Source organism: Phalaenopsis equestris, unplaced genomic scaffold (genome assembly GCF_001263595.1).
Source record: "Phalaenopsis equestris unplaced genomic scaffold, ASM126359v1 Scaffold000558, whole genome shotgun sequence".
In the NCBI taxonomy this organism is placed as follows: Eukaryota; Viridiplantae; Streptophyta; class Magnoliopsida; order Asparagales; family Orchidaceae; genus Phalaenopsis; species Phalaenopsis equestris.
Window position 1 is genome coordinate 302,377 of NW_018164998.1, and position 22,295 is coordinate 324,671.

Sequence of the window (22,295 nt, forward strand, 5' to 3'; positions counted from 1 at the left end):
CTAGTTTATAATTCAAGCTACGAGCCGAACACGACAACTTACTGTTGCCAACAACGAGCTTTTTTTTGACAGCCCTAACTGTAACGCGCGGTCGCGACGATCGGGAACAGGGAGGCGGATCGGGCTCCAGCTTTCCACCTCCACCTGGTTACGTGGAAATCCCGACGTCGCACACAGGCCGAATGAAAGAGAAGTGTGACAGCTGAAGGAAGGCTGAGAACGGGAAAGACGAATTTGAACATTTGATTTTTATTCTGTCTGCCAATTCCCTTGTGAATATCTCCTATCAGATCAAATACAGGGGCTCTAATTGCAATGTGAGCAGCCATTTCAACGAGCAATCTTGATTTTTATTTATTTATTTATTTTCATTTAGGTGATGTTGATTTAAGTGTTTATTAGTAATTTTATAAGCCTTGAGAGGCATTCTGATTTACATTTTTGCACCTGCAGAATGACTAGTGATGAGTCGACATTCACAGAAACTTTGGCCGGACTATAATTTCACGATCTCGAGTTACTTGCGATGTTTTAAGTAGCGTTCGAAGAGGTTAGGTTCACAGTTTAAATGGTTTTACTGGTTTTTTAGTTGCATGAAGTTGAGATGTTTCCTAGAACGGTATCTTATTATTATGTTCTAAAATGTTTATGCTTAAGTTTCTTGATTTCTATTAGAAATTTAATTATATGTCAGTGTAAGCTAGATTGAAACAATGAAGCGTGATACCACTTCAGTAAATTCCAAGTACTAGATCTGTAACAAATAATATTATTACTTATTACTGATAAATGGTCTATACCTTTTGTTGGCATGAATCGTTAACTTGAACAACATATGTGAAGAGATTCTTGAAAGGCAAGTTGGTAGATCGTGGTGATTCTAGTTTGCAATATATTGTAGATTAGGATTTATTGATTCATGTGGAATTGTAGGACTTCAAGACGGCTTGAGCAACATAATGTTGTTTTAAAAGAATTGCTTGCGGAGCAATTTTTCTATGGAAACATATCAGATGTTGTACTGAAGAGGGACTTGTAGTGTGATTTTATCAGTTTGATAAACTGAAGGCTAGGCATGACTTACATAGAAGCATATATCATAACCATGTTAAAAAACTTGAAGGTTGATTTTGGGATGTTATACCAATTATTCAGTAGGAACGGCTGAGATTGAGCAAGTACACAAAAAGATACAACTGATGTAGAAGAGGTTTAGCCTGTAGGAGTTATGTAAGCCAATGATGTTAGGTTCATCGATCTGTTCGATGGCTATTCATCCCCTGCCTATGCTGGTGATGATGACTGTGAACCAATGTAGCCTACATCAGGTTATAGAAGTGGGTCAAAATGATCTATTCTGAGTTCAGACATGATGTAGGTTTCACATCGTGTAAAAGAACAAGTTAAGAAGGAGGCTTTGAATAAACCTCAAGTTCTTTGTGGTGTATGGATTCTCTCTTTTGCTTTCCTATAATAGCAAGCAGCTTTACTTCTCTCTCTTCTTCCATTTGAACGTGCTAGTTTCCATGTGTCCTCCATTGATCAACCTAAAATAAATAAGCATTCTCATCTTCTTTATACTTTTATGAATACCATCATGTTTGAAGAAAATATAACACAAGATCATTTGGCAAAGACCCCTAAATGATTATTATATCCTGTTGCTTGCATTGATAGTAAGTTATAATGGTTATTTGGTACATTACCCGATTTAGATTATTAGCGCCACTCGGTCAACATTTTTCACCCATGAAAAGTTCTTGGGCGTTCTCTCAGATGACTAACTTTTTTATACAGGCTTCCATACACATTGTTTCTATCATTTGTACAACTTCAATCAATTTTGTCATCTTTAACTCCTGTTAGCATGCCATATTGAATGCTTCTAATTACTGGAAGAAGTTGTTGCAACATTAAGTTATTCTCAATGAGCATTAGTTTTCTATCATGTGCAACTATTGTTTGCCTTTTTGTGGAGACCGTGGAGGTGCCAATCCATTGAAGTCCAAAATTGCATCACTTAACCAATTTGGATGAATGTGTGGGAAAATTAAACTATAAATGTTAAAAAATTATTTTTATGATCAAATACAACATTGATAATAATTTATTATTTTAAATGATAGACATATTATTCTATAATATATTCAATTATAAAATCAAAGATTTCAAAATTTTGTGTCTATGTTACTAGAGATTTTATCTTTTACCTAATTTAGGTAAGCTATGATTTATTTTGTTCTAGTGTATAAGTTTCTTATATAAGTATGCCCTTATAATTAATTATATTCCTATAAAGGTGATTTCTAAAAAAAAAATACTCTAGATTAAAGAATAATTCTCATTTTTATAAATATTATAGTTTAATTTTTAGGATGCTATTTTAAAATTCAATCGGCATAACTTAAATCGAAAAAAATTTTGGCTGTCAAAGGAGAAAAAGTAAGGAGTACTAGATGCTAAGAAGCTTGAAAGTATTCAAAATTATTCAAAGTTATGCTTTATATTTGTGAAATTAGATTTTGTTGGAGTTTCGTCTTGTTATTACAAATTTTGGTCTTATATTCCTATAATACAAAGCCGAGGAAAAACCAAAAAAATTGTGGATTTATAACTGAGGAAGAATAAATAGTTTGCATTAGATCCAAAATTAAGGTGAGAACCTCCATTGAGATAGTGCCTTGAACCTAAATCTAATAAAATATAATGGACTAGTAGATTTCACCCCTATGAATGGCTGACAGTGTATAAAATGGACGACTGTAGTTGGCTATTCCGAGCAATAGATCCTCATAAAAAATATGGCTACATTTGGAATATTTTGAAGTAGCAGGACTCGTCTAGTGAATTTACTGTCAATTGGGCCATACAAATTTATGGATTAAGTCCTCGTTTAGAAGTCTCATCTTCCTGGATAATATAAGAAAAAAAAAATTGGTGAGTATAGCGAACAACTTTCTTAAATGATCGAGTATGCTGTAATCAACTTTGAGTTAACAATTATTCATCTCTTATGGAGGAACATCTAGTGCCTAGAGTTTATTAGTACCATCGACTTGCTTCGTTTATGCTTGGGTGCCATCAGAGGTGATATGATCTTGTTTGTTAAGACAAAAGTTGTCTGTTATAATCCTTTAAAGTGGAGGGATTACAGTGACATCTATCTAATCCTCAGTACTACCTAATATCTCTTTTGTCAAATTATCATAATCCAATAAATCCACTTCAATCCTAAATGGTATATCCTATAAATTGAAAATACGAGAATCACTATTAGAAGTTGAATCCTTGTTCTCTGAGTGAATTGGAATCAATATAGTTAAAAAAAGTTCTTGTTATTACTATAGTTATTGTTTTTTTTTTTATTTAAGTCATTTTAAACATTCTCATCAAAGGTAGGGAAGACAGAAACAAAATTCTTATTTAATGCATCTTTTATTTATTTTTTTTTTAAAAAAGAAAAAAGCTATACAAAATAATTGGCAAGAAGCTTAACCCTGCCAAACACCAATGGACTCCTGTAGATTTGGGCCGTTACCCCTCCCCCCCTAAAACCCACCCAACTTTATCCTCTGCAACTGTGTGATCAACTTGGATGAAAGACTGTCGTTCCTTGTATGATATTTGCATGGAAGATTATTACATTTTATATAGAATTCTCTTAGAGGTTTTTGGTCAAACAAATGTTCCAGCATTTTTTTTTCTGCTTTGAATGGATTAAATAGGATATATGACTCATCTGAGGCTACCTTCACGGTTCCTTGACTAGAATCCACAAAATTTTTCTCTTTACAGTCCTTACAAATAAAGTAGTCCTCTACTGTGTGCATAAGTATGCAAATATATGGGCAGTAGTTGGGTTCACCACTCTTGCTTATCTCTTCAAGCTTCTTAGGCTTTGGTAGTTGGAAATCTACTACATCAGATGCTCAAATTATTTTTAAAAGCCTTTTCTTAAAGAAAATATTTTGTTCATTCTTTCACTAAAAGGTGTTGAGAATTTCTTCTTACCACATATTTTGATTATTGTTGTGCAATTGTTGCTACCACTTTTTTGCCTGTATTCTTATTTGTTATTTTTTCTTCTTCATTGCGGGCACCATTTTGGATTTTTTCCCAAGATCTTTTGGCATTTTGAATATTGTTTTTTTTGCTCTTTTAAGAATATCAACTATGAGATTTCTTCCTGTAGATTATAGGCATTGCTCCATAAGTTCTCAAACATCTTTATGGTCAATTATTTAAAATGAATGCGGCTAGTTAATGAATGTTTTCCAACAGGATCTTAATTGTTTGATGCTCACATTTTTGTCTAAAATTCTTCTAACACAGAATATTGTCCACTAATGGCTCATTCGACCTTTTCTTTTTCAACAGTCAAATCACCTATCATGACTTTGTTTTAAGCTCTCGTAAATTCTTTTATAGAAAAAATATCTAGATCAACAAATGTTACTAGTAAAATTCAACACTCGAGAAACTAATGATAAATTGCCTATTGAGGTGCATTTTTGCTTTCTATATTAATACAACTCGTCTCAACATCTGCCAAATGTTTGCTAGAATTTCCCATGCCATTGAATATTTTTCAAGATGGTGGCATAAATTTTTCATGATATTGCACTGGTATTAAACTCCTTTCGGTAGAGCATACTTTTTAGAATAGATGAGATCTATTGAGATTTCATCAACGCTTCTTTCACTTACTATTTCACGGTTTGCTTTTTTTTTTGGATTATGATAGTCTTTAAACTCTTCTAGTGCTAATTATTGATGTCCTCATTGACCAAAGCAACCTTTTCTTCTTTTCAGCCACATGAGCAACCTTGGGTTTACACACCCCACTAGGTGCCTGTTGCAGCAGAAAAATCTGCTTCTGAAGAGATGCACATTTAAGATATTTTCTTATCCTTTTGTTTTAGCAGGCATAGCAGTTATGGAGTTAAGGTTGGCATGTCACCTTGTTCAACTGTAACATTCTAAACACTAGTAACCTATTACTGCTTAGTATGCAATTACGTTTAATTATCATTAAAAGAGTTGATTTTATTGGTTGGGCTCCATTCGGTTACTATAGGTTAGTCAAATTAGGTTGATCATGTCTGCTTTACCCATAAGTGAAGCTTTAGGACGAGTCCGAAGGCCTTGAAGAAAATTTGGAGTCAGAGTAGAGTTAAGCTAAACTATATATGAGGTCTATGATTGTAACGATGACTTGAGGTACCCTGAGTTTTTATTTTGATTTTACTTTTTTTTTCTAGCAGTTAGCCTTCTCCAATAATTTTTATAATTGTTCTTCTAAATTTATCCGGTGAGTTAGAGATCATTTGGATTCTTTTAAAATCAAAGGGGTCTTTTGGATGAAGCTACAGTAGGTAGGGCTTCTATAAGATATCACATAAGCCAAATGTATTTTTAAGCTTCCTGAGAGATAACAAATGATATGACTTAGATTCAAGTTTTAAAGATATGCATACTAGAACAAAAGGAAGATTGACAAAGTATTTTGCTATTTCAGTTGGATTACATTAGGGGTCAACTTTAAGTCCATATCTTTTTGCTCTATTTATGAATGTTCTTACTGGTCATTTGCAGTAGGATGCATCTTGGTGTACTGTTTGCGCTGTTGATGTCATTTCTTGTGGATAACAAAAGAGAAAGAGCTCAGGAAAAACTTGAATTATGAAGATAAACTTTAGAGTCTAAATGCTTTTGTTTAAGTAGATCTAAAACTAAAAACATGGAATGTAATTTAATAGTAGTAGATCCAGTGGCGGGCTTGTAACAATGGGTGATCAAGTCATTAAATGGAGTGGACATTTTAGATATCTCGAGTCTATTTTTCAAAGTGATGGTGATATAGATAAGGATGTTATTAGTAGAATTCAAGTTGGATGGTTGAAGTGGAGGAATGCATCAGGCCTATTGTGTGATGGAAAAGTACCGCTTAGACTTAAAGAAAAGTTTTATAAGATGGTGGTGAGATCTGCAATGCTTTATGAAGCAAAATGTTAGCTTTTAAAAGAGTTAGTCTTTGCTGATATGAGAATGCTTAGGTGGATGAATGACTTTACACTTAGAGACAAAATGCGAAATAAATATATCTGTGAAAGGGTTAGTGTAGCTCCAGTTGCAGACAAGATTAGAGAGAGTCGTCTTAGTTGGTTTGGTCATATTAAACACCGATCATTTGATGATCTAGTTAGGACAGTAGATGTTTTATATTCAATTTGTTTTTAAAAAAGGTAGAGGTATACCAAAAAAGACTTGGTTATGTTATATAAAAATGATCTTAGTTTGTTAAAATTAAATGAAAATATAATATTCATTAGGACAAAATGGAAAAAAATGATTCATGTAGCCGACTCCACTTAGCGGGATAAATACTTTTTGTTATTGTTCTTTGTTGTTGAAGCTTAGGGTTAGTGAAACATTATAATCAATATCAAATCACTTAGAGGAACCTACTAAGGGATCTTATATTAGGAACAGGTTTAAAGACTAAAAACATATTATAGGAAAATGTGTTAACCACATTAAAAAAATGAGGTGAACATTAAGATTTATCCCATTGAACACTAGTCGGGGTTCAATGATACCATAACCTTTAATTAAGCCTCTCACATTATTGCTGCTTAGTATTTTTATGGTTCTAAATGGCTAGACATGTTGGAGGTTCTCTCATTTTCTCATTTCTATGATCCACACCTTTGACAAGCTAGGCCCGTGGCTTATAGCTCTTTTCTTCTTAGATGTTGGTTTCTTGAAATGAGAAAGAAGACAAAACTAAAATGAATTGTTGTAGATTGAAGGGAAATCAAAACCCATAATTTTATTAACGTGAAGCATTACAATTTTAAAGCTTGAAAAATAACAAACCACTAACAAAATGGTTCTGAAAAACAGCCAAGAAAAAAGAAACAGAATCAAGAATACGACAACTAACTCCTAAGATTAAGAAATAACCTTGACTCAATCAAACTTAGACACATTCAACAATCCTAAGGATGTATTCCAACACTCCTCCTTGCTTTAGGAGTTGCGAACACCAAGTTTCTGCCTTAGGAACTCAAACTTGCTGATTGGAAGTGGCTTTGTAAACAAATCTTCCAACTGATCTTCAGATTTGCATTAAACCAGAGTCACAAATTCTTTTTTCTGCACTTCTCTTAGAAAAAAAAAACTTGATGTTGAAATGCTTAGTTTTCACATGAAACACAGGGTTATGGGAAATGGCAATGGTAGCTTGGTTGTCAACAAAAATCTCAGTGCTTTCTTTCTGCTCCAGATTGAGATCCATTAAAATCTTCCTCAGCCACAAAGCTTGATTGACAACAGCTGTTGCAACAGCAAATTCTGCTTCAGCAGTGGATTGAGCTACAGTTTCTTGCTTCTTCGAGCTCCATGAGAAAATACTAGATCCAAGAGTAAAACAGTAGCCTGAAGTACAACTCATATCATCAATGGAACCTCCCTAGTCGCTATCAAAGAAGCCAACCAGCTTGAACTCGTTGCTTCTTGTGAATTTTACACCAAAATCACTTGTACCTTTGACATATCGAATCACTCTTTTGGCAGCCCTGAGATGCAATTCACTTGCACAGTGCATAAACCTGGATAAGATACTAACAACATTTAAAATATCAGGACGTGTTGCTGCAAGATACATCAAGCAACCAATCAAACTTCTAAAATATCCCTCATCAACTTTATCAGCTCCATCTTCCTTACATAGCTTCTCCTTTTGATTCATAGGAGTGCTTGCTTCATTGCATTCTTCAAGCTTGAACTTTTTCAAAATCTCCTTGGCATATTTCTTCTGGCAGATGAAGACTTCATGCTCAGCCTGCTTATTCTCCATTCCAAGGAAGAAGGTCATCAACCCAAGATCTGTCATCTCAAAAACCTTCATCATTTCTTGTTTGAAGTCCTCAATTAGCCGTAAATTATTTCCTGTCAGCAAAAGTTCAACAACATAAAGAGAGACTATCAAAACATCATTACTCTGATGTTTGACATAAAGAGTGGCCTCAGACAGGCTTTTTTCAAAGCCTAAGCTCAGCAAATGCTCATCTATCTTGCTGGTACCAAGCTCTTGGAGCTTGTTTCAACCCATAAAGAGCCTTCCTGAGAAGAAACACCTTGTCCTCTCCTTTCCTCTCCTTTGTTCACAAAGCCTTCAGGCTGCTCAACATAAATGTCTTCCTGCAAAATGTCATTTAAAAATGCTTATTTTACATCAAGTTGATACACTCTCCAATTCATTTGAGTAGCTATAGCAAGCAAAAGCCTTATGGTGTCCAAACGGGCAACTAGTGCGAAGGTGTCTAAGTAGTCCACACCAAAAACTTGAGCATAGCCTTTTACCACAAGTCTTGTTTTATGCTTGTTGATTGAGCCATCAGCATTAAGCTTGGTTCTGTACACCCACTTGACTCCAATCACCTTCCTATTTTGGGGTCGATCAATCAACTCCCATGTTTTGTTTTTCTCAATCATGGACAACTCCTTCATTGCAGCCATCTTCATTGCAGCCATCCAATTCTTGCAGCCATCCAATTCTTCAAAATTTGCAGGTTCACACACGCCTATATTGCATCTTGCATAAATGTCAGTGAGTAATCTAGTACCTCTCACAGGAGCATCATCCACCAACTCATTCTGCCAATTTTCATCTTCATCCGTGCTTGAAGTAGGAAACTCAGGAAACTTAAGCTGGAGATCTGCTACAGTTTGGTCATTTTTCTTTGCCTCAACCCAGTTCCATTCTTCATCTTCCACAAAGTGAGCATCTTTGCTTATAACAATTTTGTCAGTTTGTGGTTGGAAAATTTTATAAGCTTTTGCAATAGTGCATAGCCGACAAAGATGCCTGGAAGTGCTCTTTTGTCTAACTTGTCTCTCTTGATTTGTGGAACATGAGTGAAACACAAACAACCAAATACTTTGAGAAAACTTAGAGAAGGTTTATGACCATACCAAGCCTCATAAGGTGTCTGATCCTTGACTGCTTTTGTCGACAGTCTATTTTGCAAGAAAATCGCAGTACGAGCTGCCTCTGCCCAGAATTGTTTGGGTAGATTCTTCTCATGCAATACACATCTAGTCATTTCTAAGTTGTATTTGTTTCTTCTTTCACTAACTCCATTTTGTTGCGGAGTGTAAGGGGTTGTTAACTGATGCTCAATGCTAGCTTCTTCACAAAATGCATTGAAATTTTCTGAGGTATACTCCTTGCCATTATCAGACCTCAATATTTGAATTTGGTTGCCACTTTGATTTTCCACAATTTTCTTGAACTTCGAGAATCTCCAACCACTTCTGATTTGAATTTTAAGAAAAAAATCCAACACGTTCTAGTGAAATTATCAATAAAAGCAACATAATATCGACTACCTGCTAATGAAGGAGTTCTCTGAGGTCCAAAAACATCTGTGTAGACTAATTGCAACTTATAGGTGGCTCTCCATGCTGACTTGAGAAATGACTTTCTATTTTGCTTTCCAAATTGACAAGCCTTACAGGTCGATATGTGATCATCAAATTCTGGAAGATCAATTGCCATCCGTTTGGACTTCATCTGCAGTAGCCCTTGGTAGTGATAGTGCCCGAGCCTCTTGTGCCACACCATTGAGAGGCTATCTTTGGTTAGAAAAGTTGATTGCTCCTCCTGCATTGGATTGAGTGAAAAACTCCTCCTTGCCATCTTAACTTCGAACATCTTTTGGCCTGTAGCATCCTCTGTCACATAGGCCTTCTCCATGAACATCATTTTGAATTCCTTTTCTATTAATTGACCAACACTGAGCAAATTTTGATCAATATCTGGTACATAGAGAACATCGGTGATCAACTTGGTTCCTGAACAGCTTGCAATGACTACGGTGCCCTTTTCTTTGACTGCAATATATTCACTATTCCCAATTCTGACCTTCTTGGACTTGGTGCTCTTCAATTCCTTGAACAACTTCTTCTTGATGTGTCATATGATTAGTACAATCACTATCAATGAGCCAGTTTTCACTTATTTCATAACTCGTGAAACCAGTTGCAACGAAAAGTTAGTCTTCTTCTTGATTTGCCACTTGTGCTTCATCTCCATTCTACTGATCTTTATTCTTGCAAATGACAGCTTCATGTCCCATTTTATTGCACTTGCTGCGCTTTGCATCTGATCTTCTCCAGCATTTGAAAGGAGGGTGACCTTTCTTGCCACAATGTTGATATGGAGGGTAATCTTTCTTTACTTATAATCTTTTATTTACAGTTTTGCTTCTATTCCCAGATGCAGAGCTTTGTCCACTTGTAGCTTGAAACTTCTTGTTCTTGGGCCTCCTATTCTTTTCATCGTCTTGATGCTTGACTGGTAGAGCTCTTTCGACGGCTTCTTTTTGCCTCATTACCACGCCTTTACTCTTGTGCTTGTAAAACACTTAAGAGTTATGTCAAAACAATCTTTGACAGATCCTTCGTGTTTTCTAAGGTGGTGATGGTAGCATCAAATCTTTCAGACACTGTTACAAGGATTTTCTCAACAATCATTTAATCTTCCAGAGAAGAACCCAATAATTTGACATGATTTGCTATGTTGAGTAGTCTGTCAGAGTACTCATTTATGGTTTCTGTCTCCTTCATCTTTTGCAGCCCGAAGTCACGAATTAAGTTTAACACATGCATCCCTCAAATTCCTTTTTCGCCTTCATACTCAGTTTTGAGATATTCCCAGATCTCCTTTGTCGTTTTCAATGACATGATACGGGTGAAGATCGTGGAGGTAACTGCAACAAACAGTCAGACTTTTGCCTTGAACTTCTTTGTCTTCCTTTCTATTTGTGCTTTAATTTGTGTTATGGTGGGATTGTCAGGGAGAAGAGGAATGTCATAATCTTCTTACACTACTTCCCAGAGATCCAATGCTTCCAGGTATGTCTCCATGCATACTGCCCAGATCTGGTAGTTATCTCTGTCAAACATTGGTAGAGCAACTGAGGAAAAACTAGCTTCGATCTCCATAACTGCTCAAGCTCACACACAAGTCCCTTAAGAAGAGAGTTTTGATACCAAATTCTTGGTTTCTTGAAATGAGAAAGAAGAGAAAACTAAAATGTATTGCTGTAGATTGAAGGGAAATCAGAACCCACACTTTTATTAACGTGAAGCATTACAATTTTAAAGCTTGAAAAATAACAAACCACTAACAAAATGGTCCTGAAAAACAACCAAGAAAAAAGAAACAGAATCAAGAATACGACAACTAACTTCTAAGATTAAGGAACAACCTTGACTCAATCAAACTTAGACACGTTCAACAATCCTAAGCATGTATTCCTACGGTAGAAACTATTGCATATCTCTCACATTATTTAATATAAAAAAATAGAGGGGTTCCTTGAGGACTACATTCGATCACTAGGTTACTCGTAGGACCATCATTTTAAATATTCCTAGTTTCTGTGTTGGTCTCAAGGATAGCTTGAAAGATAAACTATACTAAGTTTGACTAGGGTTGAGTGGGATAGGTCTAAGGGGTGTTGAGTGGTCCCATTTGGGTCTCTAGGGGACAAGTCAACCTAGAGTCTAAGTGTTAGGATTGGGATGTAGATTAAGTGAACTATTTTTAAGTGTGGGCCAACTAAAGTTTGTCCATAAGTTGGTATAATTTCAATATTTTGTTGAATATTTGATGCTATCTTTGCCACCTTTGTGTCCATTATGATAATGAAAAAAAAAGGTGATCAAACATTGGCATGTCCATGTTATGTCTGTAGGAGTTCTACCTAAGTGACATATCCCTAGTGCCTTCCTAGGAGAATCTCTCAAGAGTAATGCTTAGACGGCCTTCTTAGGAATTCCTCTCAATGAAAATTTTTGGAAGGTCCCTCTTGAGAAAATTGTCTTGGGAGCATTTTTACTTGGTTCAGGAACTTTGTAAACTCTCTTGAATAGAATAATTTTCTCTTATAAATATGTTTTGAAGCTCTAAATCCACCATAATGCTCCTCTTACACAAATCCCAATAGCATTTATGGCAAAATTCCACGAGATCTGATGTATCCTACCATTTAAAAAGCACCATTGCATTGGAATGCTACCCGTGCCAAGCAGTCGTAGTCACATTCTACGTTATAGTCAAACACCTCAGTCTTGATTGAAGTGTCTTTTATGTACTCTAGATCTTCAAAGAAAGGGGTGTATCATCATGATATTCTTTCACTTCATCTACGAGAGACTCTTAGTTTCTTCTAAGAAAAGGATATGTGCTTTACATTGATTTTCCATATGACCTGTTTGCGATAGTTAAGGTAAATTATATTCTTTATATTTTTAGCATCGATATGAGCATTGTACAAATGGGTTAGGCAATAGATAGAATGAGTTTAACATTAGACTTACTAGATGAAGTGGATCAACTGTCTCTTTGATCTTGAAAGAGAAACAATTTTCTTTTAAGTTTCTACTAATAAAACATTAGGAAAAGCATTTTATAATATTTGAGGATCAAATAGTTTAACTCATTCCTATTGCTCACTCTAAATCTAATGTTAAATTTATGGAAGACTTAAATTCCACTCAATTCATATGTTTTTACATATCTAGCACCTAAACTTTAATTTTTACATTCTACCTTACCCATGCATGAAACTGTGTATTTCACTTTTTATAAGTCAAAATGATTGTATTTTTTATGTGATATGAAAGATTTGGGCAGTATAAATGTAAAAAAGTGTTTTAGATATGTAAATACCGACAAAATAGGTGGTACGAATGTAAATACCCCTAAATTTATTTGCTCGTTGCAAATTATTATTAACATAATCAATACTAGCATTTAAACCTTCATAAGTGTTTAAATACTCAGTTACGTTGATACTATATTTTATTAAAGTTGATTACTGCCCATGTTGTTTCTTATTATGGTGTATAGGATAATATTGGCTCTTCATATTTCTTCATTTTAATTTAAGTGACAATCTCCATTCTTTAGCTAATTTATTAATCCAATAAATCTTGGCATGTCAAATCAATTTCATTTCAACAAATACAACTTTTTGATTGTCATCTATCTAATGCCAGTTAAAGAATTCATCCATCTGGTCTCATCAATTTAAGAATCTATTCGGCTCATGGGTGCTATCATGGATGGCAACATCAATTTTAACTCATCTAGAAGGATCATTAAAGTGATGAGCATTTTAATAAGGATGGCCACTTTTATTTCCATTTCTAAAGTTGGGTTATCTTTTATGAGATTTTTAAGATTTATCATTTTCTAATGATGTATTATTTATTTGGGAAGAAGGCAGGGTAGGGTTTCTATTTACAGATGATTTAGGATAATCTGTATTTGATTGTTTTAATGTTTGAATCTAGATCCTATTTTCCTCAAATAGCATTTTGGTCTTAGGTTTTTTTAAATGAATCATAAGGTCTAAAGAATCTATCATTTTGGTCAAATTCTTAACTTGGTTATGGGAAACTGGTTTGAGTGATATATTATTACCTCAAATAGCATTTTGGTCTTAGTTTTTTTTTAAATGAATCATAAGGTCTAAAGAATCTATCATTTTGGTCAAATTTTTAAGTTGGTTATGGGAAACTGATTTGTGTGATATATTATTATATTATAAAATAAAGAGAGAAAATAGAGTGAAAGTTAAATTATAGATACAAAAATAAAGTGAATTTTAAGTCATTATAACTTCTAGGTGGGGGTGATTTTAACAAAGTTCTTTTTAGCTTTAATTGCACCAAGTTTTATTGTCGTTTTTATAGATCTAATATTAAATGTTAGAAAAAAATGTTTTGATCTACAAAGCTCAAGTTCTTAAGATTGTAAATTACTTTAAGTTTTTATTATACAAAAGACTAATTTTACCCGAAATAGTTATTAGAAAAACTAAAGAAAGTTTTATCAAATTTTACAAGCGTCTTGAGTATGAGACTCCCTTACCAATGTTTCCACTCAAGCCAAAACTGTGAGGATAGGATCACATAGATATTGGTCAGGTTTGCGGTAGAGTTCTCTATTTAGATTTCATTATTATACTATAGATTTATAAGAAATATACTATTTATCTAAGTAATTAATATAAAATAAATATATTATGAAAAGTGATTCACTAATCTCAAACTTATTGGAATGACTGACATGATTTTAGAGCCATGACGCATGGATTAATTGATTTCCAAATAGGCTTACACAAGTATGCTTATCGCTTTTGGTTATATACGGTAGGTCAGCTATTATTCATATGAGGATATTTGACAATTTTGTCAAATGAGATTTCTAAGTATCAATTTTGATTCCCTATTTTTATCAACACATGAAGTTTCTCAATTTTAAGGCAAACAGATAATCTAAGTGTTCTATTCGATGAAGTGATCTTTGAATTTGCATCTCTTTCACTAAAATTCAACAGTCATAAGTTTAATCTCAAAGTTCCTTGACAATTGAAAATAACTCGATGCCATAGAGAAACAAATCTTAACACCACACTAAATTATTTTGTGTATTGTTAAGAAAAGTTTGAAGCTAGGATATTTGTCTATTGATTGCTAAAATCTATAAGATGTATGTCTAATCTAATAAAGTTTTAGTCACACCACTCCCTATTTTAATCATAGACACTATCGATATCACAATACAACATGAAATGTGAAATATATGCATGACCACCACACAAAATGAATTTGGACATAGAGTGAACAAAGTTCAAAGAATTGTTATTTAGAACTTATTGTTTGAAAAATTTAGTGAAAAAATTACTACAATTTGCCACAAAGCATTTTAGATACCAAAATATACAAATGCTTCATTATATATATGAAAGAGTTTACAAAAAATTATAAGGAAATTAGTGCACTAGGTTTTTCTCTTGGATATTGCTAATTTTAAGTATCTTGATCTACTCGCTCCTTGCACAATGTTGCTCTGACCTTTATTGTCACTCCCTTTTAACATTCATGCAACACAAAACACTTTCTACACACTGCTCTTCCTCTTCTCTACTAAAACATTGTGCACTCACCACCCCTTAAACTTTGTTGCACACCATATTTACATCCTCACTTAAGTCTCCAAAATAATCTAAAACTGCTCCCCAACTCCTTTAATTTTTTTTGAAGCAAGTTAAAAAAATGTATAGTCATGTCGTGACGTAACGACGCCTTAAATGTAAAGTGTTGCGGCACTATATAGGAAGTGTTGTGGTGCTCAAAATATAGCGTTGTAGTGCTAAGCTATTGTGCTTTGGCCTCTTTTTCTTCATGGATTAGCGCCGTATTGTTGCAAATGTAGATCTGTGGTGCTGTTACAGTATTTTGCTACAATATTTTTGTCATTTTCTTTCTAACTTATTCTGCTATAAATTTCTGGCACAAAACATAGAACAAATGCCATAAAAGTACAAAATAATACAACATTGACACAAAAATATGCAGCAATTTTTATGTATTTTGAACGCTTAACACCATGTCCACTAAAATGCAAAAGCTGTGTGAAGTTCAAACAGATGGATCTTTCCCATATTTTCCATTTAATGTGTAATCAAGTGTTTTGGCTGGAGTAATGAGGGATTGGGAGTGGTATAATGGTTGGAATATTAAGACTAGTCTAGCTCTAGTTAGTTTGGCTTAATTTGGAAGATTAATTTAGGAGAATGAGTTTTGTGGTGTAAATTGCTAAAAGTGTTTGTGAAGTGTTAACTTAAGATTTTTATTTGTGTTCTGGAATAGATGGTTAGGTTTGGTGGTTGTCGAGAAGTGGAGAACAAATTTATGTCCTAGTCTTGTCTAGGTTGGTTGAGAGCTACAAGTGAACTTTTTGAGTTATTTTAAGGCATAAAATCGTGGCTGATCTTGGAGGAGGTTTATGATGTGAAGAATAGTATTAAAATGGTCTAGATCGGTATATATGTGATGAACAAATAATGATGAAGAAAATAATGATAATTATCACATCTCACTAAAGATAAGGAAGATTTAAGGCTACCAAACTCTATACAAAATGAAAAGGGTATTCTTCACTAAAATATTTTATTTAATATTAAAATTTTTATCACAAATTAAGTTATATTTATAAGTAAAAGTTTATGGTGGCAAAGTTTAAAAGTTTATGAGAAAAAAATTGAAAGAGGAATTGGTTAATTTATGGTGAGGATTTTCAATATTCTCATTACCTTTTCATTTTCTATGCTCCGTTATTAAGGTGGTCAACCATAAATGATTCCGAAGATATCTAAAATACAAAATTTGAATGAATTTATATATGAATAATTTAAACATTAGGTCTTGCCTTGGGCTTTGAAACGGGCTCTTCTTCATGCACTTGTTCTTTTTTGGGCCTTAGCTTTTGCTCTTATAATAGGTCTAATAGGCTAATTTAAATTATTCACTTGATGCTCATATCGGAGTTAACCCAAACTAAGATACATGTCACACTTTTATTAATGACTTAAACAAAGTTACAATGAAAACTCAAAAGACGACACACAAAACAAAAGTGTAAAACAAAGGATTACAAATAAAGACTTGACAAAAGAAGACACAATAAGTTTGATGAGGAGGAAGCTCGGGCGGTGATGTAAGACAGGTGGCTACGGTGAAGGCTAGAGAAGTGACTCGCTATTGTGGAAGGGATGGTTAACAAATCAACGAGGGTAGGGACGTGAACCACAGTTGGAGGAAGCTTGGAAGGGGCAACGGTGGTTGTGGCCTGCAGAGAAACTGCAGGTAGAGTTCATTGGCCAGCTGTTGGCTATCGGGGTTGCTGGGAGAAGGCTGGCTGCAGGTTGGATGGAGGAAGAAGTGTTGTAGCTGGTTGCGTGCTGGGAGGAGTATGGAGAGCTTCAACCTTGCTGGAGAAGGCTGACAACAGGTTGGAGGGAGGAAGAAGCTAAGCTGCAGCTGGTTGGGCACAGGGAGGAGGCTTGACGACGGCCTCCAAGGTTGCAGGGGGCAGCGACAGCCTGCTGGGAGGAGTATTGAGAGCTGCGACCTTGTTGGGAGGAGGCTGGCAGCAATTTGGAGGGAGGAAGAAGCTGGGCTACAGCTGGTTGGGTGTAGGGAGGACAGGGTGCAGGGGGAGTTTGGAAGCTGTTGGGGTGCTGGAGCCAGCGAGCAGCAGCAAAAGGATGAAATAATCAATAAATATCTCGTCAAGGTCGAGCTACAACTGCAGCATCACCCGAACCCGTGGAGACAATCACCACTTAGGACGAGGGAGGGACAACCAAAGCAGTACCTCGACATCAGATATAACCCTCGAAGGGAAAATACCCAGGGTAAAACCTGAATTCAGATAGCAAAAATAAAACCCTAACTCTAGGCACATCAACTCCTATCTGTAAGGAGACTTGACCAAATTAGGAAACACTAAAATAAGAAGGAGAATAAAATCAGATTTCAGGTTTTAGGAAAAACTTTTAAGATAATGAAGGAGAATAAAGTCAGATTTTAGATTTGAGAAATGATTTAAAATTATGAAGGAGAATAAAAATCATATTTTAATTTTAGGAAATGTTTTAAAATAGAAAAATGCTAGGAAGGAAAATAAGAAAGGAAGGAAAAATAAAAAAAAAAATTAAAAAGGAAAGGAGGGAAGAGGCGGGAGGAGAGAAGAAAGAGAGTGTGACAACCCTTTCCTTGAGGACCGGCTCGTGAGGCCAACGTCAGCCTCCTGGGTTGGGAGAGCTTTCACACCATAGGTCGAAGCTTTCGTGTCGTTTTTAGCCACCCCTGAACTTCACTGGCGAGTGCACCATATACCAAAACATCTTAGGGGCTTTTTCCACTTGCTACCTCTCTTTTGATTTGTTCTTGTTTGGCATAATTTGAACTGGAGGTATACCACCAAATAGGTTCTCCTGAGCCAAATTCCGAATAAGTAAATATCTCATATGTTTCTCATCTATATGACAAGTTGGGCCTCAGCGAGGTTGAGGATTGCAAGAGTTTGGTTGATGGGTGATTCTTATTATCTTCCAGGTCCCTCTGACTTTTGAAGTTTTGGAGAACTGGCATTTTCTGCTGCGTTCCAGTAACAAGAGCTTTACATTGGCCTTTTGTCTCTTCATATGGAACACTGGGGTGAGGGCTGACAGTGTAGCTCCGGGGATGCTATTGGTTGATTGTTACTAAGACCATCCATTGAAATTTTAAAGTTTGACATCTTTTGGTTTGCGTGATCATTATATGTCTCAACAATAAGCTCTCCACCTTCTAGGAGAGTAGGAATCACAATCTCATCAAAATTCGCATGTTCCTTTTGATCACATAGAGGAAAGACAACGGAAATATCCACAAATATGGGAATTTCTCGGGGAAATACGTCATCAGATAAAAATTCTCGTTCAAACTACTCTTCATGATCTATGGTGTCAATACCCTAGGTTTTAACAATACCCTGCTCCGTGAAATAAATCACTCCCTTGATTGTGCCTTCTGCTTCCACATGTTCGAATCCGTGACACTTGCAACATTTTCTTGCAGTGACAGACTTGCGGTTTGGTTTCTCTAGATAGTAGCATGGGGGAGGGGGTAGAAGAACAAGAGAAGACTGGTCCATTTAATTGGGGAGAGGAAAAAGAAAAGACATTCAAACTCCTCAAAGAAAAGTTGATTAATGCACCTTTACTTATTTTACCTAACTTCACTAAAACGTTTGAAACTGAGTGTGATGCATTAGGTATAGGTATTGGCTGCGTGTTGATGCAAGAGGGGAAGCTGGTTGCATACTCAAGTAAAAAGTTAAAGTGGGGCAGCCCTAAACTACCTTACTTATGATAAAGAATTATATGCATTGGTTCAAACTCTAGAAACTTGGCAAAATTACCTTTGGCCGAAGGACTTTGTGATTCATATAGACCATGAATCTTTGAAACATTTGAAAGGGCATAACAAGTTGAACAAACATCATGCCAAATGGGTGAAGCGCATCAAGACATTTTTCATATGTGATCAAACACAAGCAAGGTAAAGAAACTGTAGTTGATGAACTATCTCATAGGTACGTTTTACTTTCCACTCTTGATACTAAATTGCTTGGATTTGAAAATATTAAGGAGGCGTATGAATTTGATTCTAATTTTGATGAAGTTTTTAGATATTGCTCTAAAGGGTCATGTGATAAATTTTACTAACAGGATGAATTTCTGTTTAGAAAGAATATGTTGTGTGTTCCGTATTCATCCTTGCGTAAATTACTTGTTCGGGAAGCCCATTGTGGTGGTTTGATGGGGTACTTTAGGGTAGCTAAGACTTTGGGCGTGTTACAGGAGCATTTCTTTTGACCACATATGAGACGTGATGTTAAGAAGATTTGTGGAAGATGCATTACATGTAATCAAGCTAAATCTAGACTATAACTACATGGGTTGTATACTGCACTTCCTATTCCTGGTGAGCCTTGGGTTGATATTTTCATAGATTTTGTTTTGGGATTACCTGAGGCAAAAAGATTCAATTTTTTTAATTGTTGATAGGTTGTCTAAGATGACACAGTTGATTGCTTGTCATATGGCCAAAGATGCATCACAATGGCTGATTTATTTTTCTAGAAGATTGCTAGGTTGCATGGTATGCCTAGGAGTATTTTTTTGATAGAGATGCAAAGCTCTTGACTTTTGGTAGATTTTGTGGGGAAGTTGGGAACTACTATGTTTCTATTTTTTGCCACTTATCGTCTACAAACTGATGGTCAAACTGAAGTAATGAATAGAACTTATTGTTGCATGCTGTCATTCAAAAGAACTTGAAAATATGGGAAGATTGCTTGTTGCATGTTGAATTTTCTTATAATGTATGTGTTCATTTTGAAGCTAAGTTTCACCATTTGTGATTGTTCATAGTTTCGATCCATTGACTCCTTCAGATTTGACTCATTTACATATGAGTGAACGTGTTAACTTAGATGATAAGAAGAAAGCTGATATTGTTAGGTTGATTCATGAGAAGGCAATGCAAAATATCGAGTTGCGGACCGAGCAATATTCAAATCAAGTCAATAAGGGTCGTGAGAAAAGAGTTTTCCGAAACGAAGACATTCTAAACTCTTGCCAAGGGGCAATGAACCGTTTCAACGCATTAATGACAATGCCCATAAATCGGATCCACTAAGTATGGTGTTATTGCTTAGCTTTAATGTTTATGACTTATCTCTTTTTGATGTAGGTGTTGATTTGAGAACAAATCTTTTTGAAGCGGGGAAGAATGATTCAAATGGAGCTACACTCAAGCATGATGGACGTTAAATACCTTTGTCTCTTCCAAGTGTGCAAGTCACAAGACCTAGAGCTAGAAAGCTTTAAATGAGCCAGCCCAACAAGTTGGCGAATTAACTTACACATGGAGGCTCAACAAGAATCCACAACAAACCCAAGTGCCTAATCAATGTGATTAAGACTCTAGAAGGGTTTCCTTAAGAACATATTTTTTAGCCATTCTTGAAAGCCAACTTGTCAGATTCACGAATTTGGAAAGCACGTCTGTTTTAGAGCGACATGTGGGCCCCATATCACTAAGGTCTTTTTATCAAATTTTTATTATATTTGTTATGTAATGTTCGAATTCCTTAGCTTAGTGATTCTGTTTTATTTAAGCATGTAAATTTGGATATTTTCCTTTTTTTTCTACTTTCCTTTTTTGTTATTTTTTAAATATTTCCAGATTTTGGGATTAATTCAGCCTGAAATTAATGTCAAGGTTTTCTAAGTCAGCATGCATTGGGTCTTTCTAAGGCTGGAATTTTAATCCTTTATATTGTGAAACTTTTGGTTTATTTTGTAGTTTTTATGAAGATTCGGAAAATTCACGAATTTGTGAGATTTTTTTGGTTCTTATTTTCTTGAGAAGACTTTTGAACATGAAGTTAAATCTTGTGGCGTTCGAACAACTAACTTAACAAATTCTTTAACATTCTTGAGATTCTAGACGTGGCGTCTTCCTATTCGTGTTTTTGGATTCTTATCTTGCTAGGTAAAATATGTGTCTTGTAAATACTCAGGGTTCAATTTCCAGATTTGGTGTCAAGTTTTGTTGCCTTGTCGTCGACAGGTATTATATCACCTTCCTTTGTGGCATATGCAAGTGAGATATAATGGCTACAGTTAAGATTTGTAGAATTCTTCTGCTCATCTCGCAAGTCATTATTTGCACCAGTAAGTGAGCCTATGCTCACAGATAACCCATGCTCGATGCATTCTATAACAGAATTTTTGTAATGCATTATTTTCTTTTTGAAGAAGTTATTTTCTTCTGTTTTTTTTGGCTCATTTTAGCTCATGCAATAACATGTGCTTTTCTTTTATTTTTCAAGTTCAATACAAAAGGAGTCCTTTTCTACTGGTTTTTTACTCATTTTAGCTAATGCAGTAACATGTGATTTTCTTTTAGATATACATAATTCCTTTTATATATATATGAAATATGGCCCACGCAACTTCAGCTCAATGAAGTCTTGAAGGTGGGTTGCTGATATGAATCAAGCATGGGATCAAAATTTCTATTAGAGAGCAAACTAACATAGGATCAAAATTAACTTATTTTCATCCTAAAATTTTAAGCCTTTAAACAAGAGTCCAATTGGTATTCTACACTAGGATTCTTTTCCCCATCTATTGTTAACTAAGAGTCTGTTTGGGACATCTGTAGCTTATCTAGCTTCTGCTGATAAGCTGCTTATCTTGATAATATGTTGATAAGCAGCTTATTCGGATAAGCTGTCTAGCTGTTCGGTTTGTGCGTTTGGAAAACAGCTGATTATGGAAAAATAGTCATTCTGCCCCTGTTCTGAATAAGTTGTTCAACTGTTTGGTTTGTGTGTTTTGTGAACAGTTTATTTGCAATATTTTTTAGTTGAATGAATAATCTGTGTAGTAGAAATTGTTATTTTCTCAACAAAATTAAAATCAAATGTTAAGACAAGAAAATACAAAAAAATGGAGCTATAATTATATAGCTCAAATATATCTGATTACATCAAATGAGCAAAATTACGCATACAAAAGTAAAATGCACATATTAATATGGAGTGTAATGAGACCAAAAAAAAGAAAAAATAACATGTCAAAATGACAAGGACAAAAATTATAATGTTGACTTTAAAATGTAGCAGCATCTCGCGGCCCATGTTGCCCGGCTCTAACACTCCAGAACCCTGAGCAAACATGTCCGACTATGTAGTAAAAATGGAAGCATTTGAACCAGATGCGGAGTTTTGAAATTTTGATATCGACGAACTCTGAGCAGTGGTGTCCAGTTGTGATATCATAGAAACAGACTCTTTGTCGGCCCACCTG

At 35.0% G+C, this 22,295-nt stretch overlaps 1 long non-coding RNA gene across 1 annotated transcript; it reads left to right on the forward strand.

The window, feature by feature from the left end:
- The first annotated feature begins 13 nt into the window (after positions 1–13).
- LOC110029305 lies at positions 14–20,628 on the forward strand. Its single transcript, XR_002294517.1, has 3 exons — positions 14–317; positions 454–550; positions 20,170–20,628. It is a non-coding gene; the product is annotated as an uncharacterized LOC110029305 (long non-coding RNA).
- Positions 20,629–22,295: the final 1,667 nt, after the last annotated feature.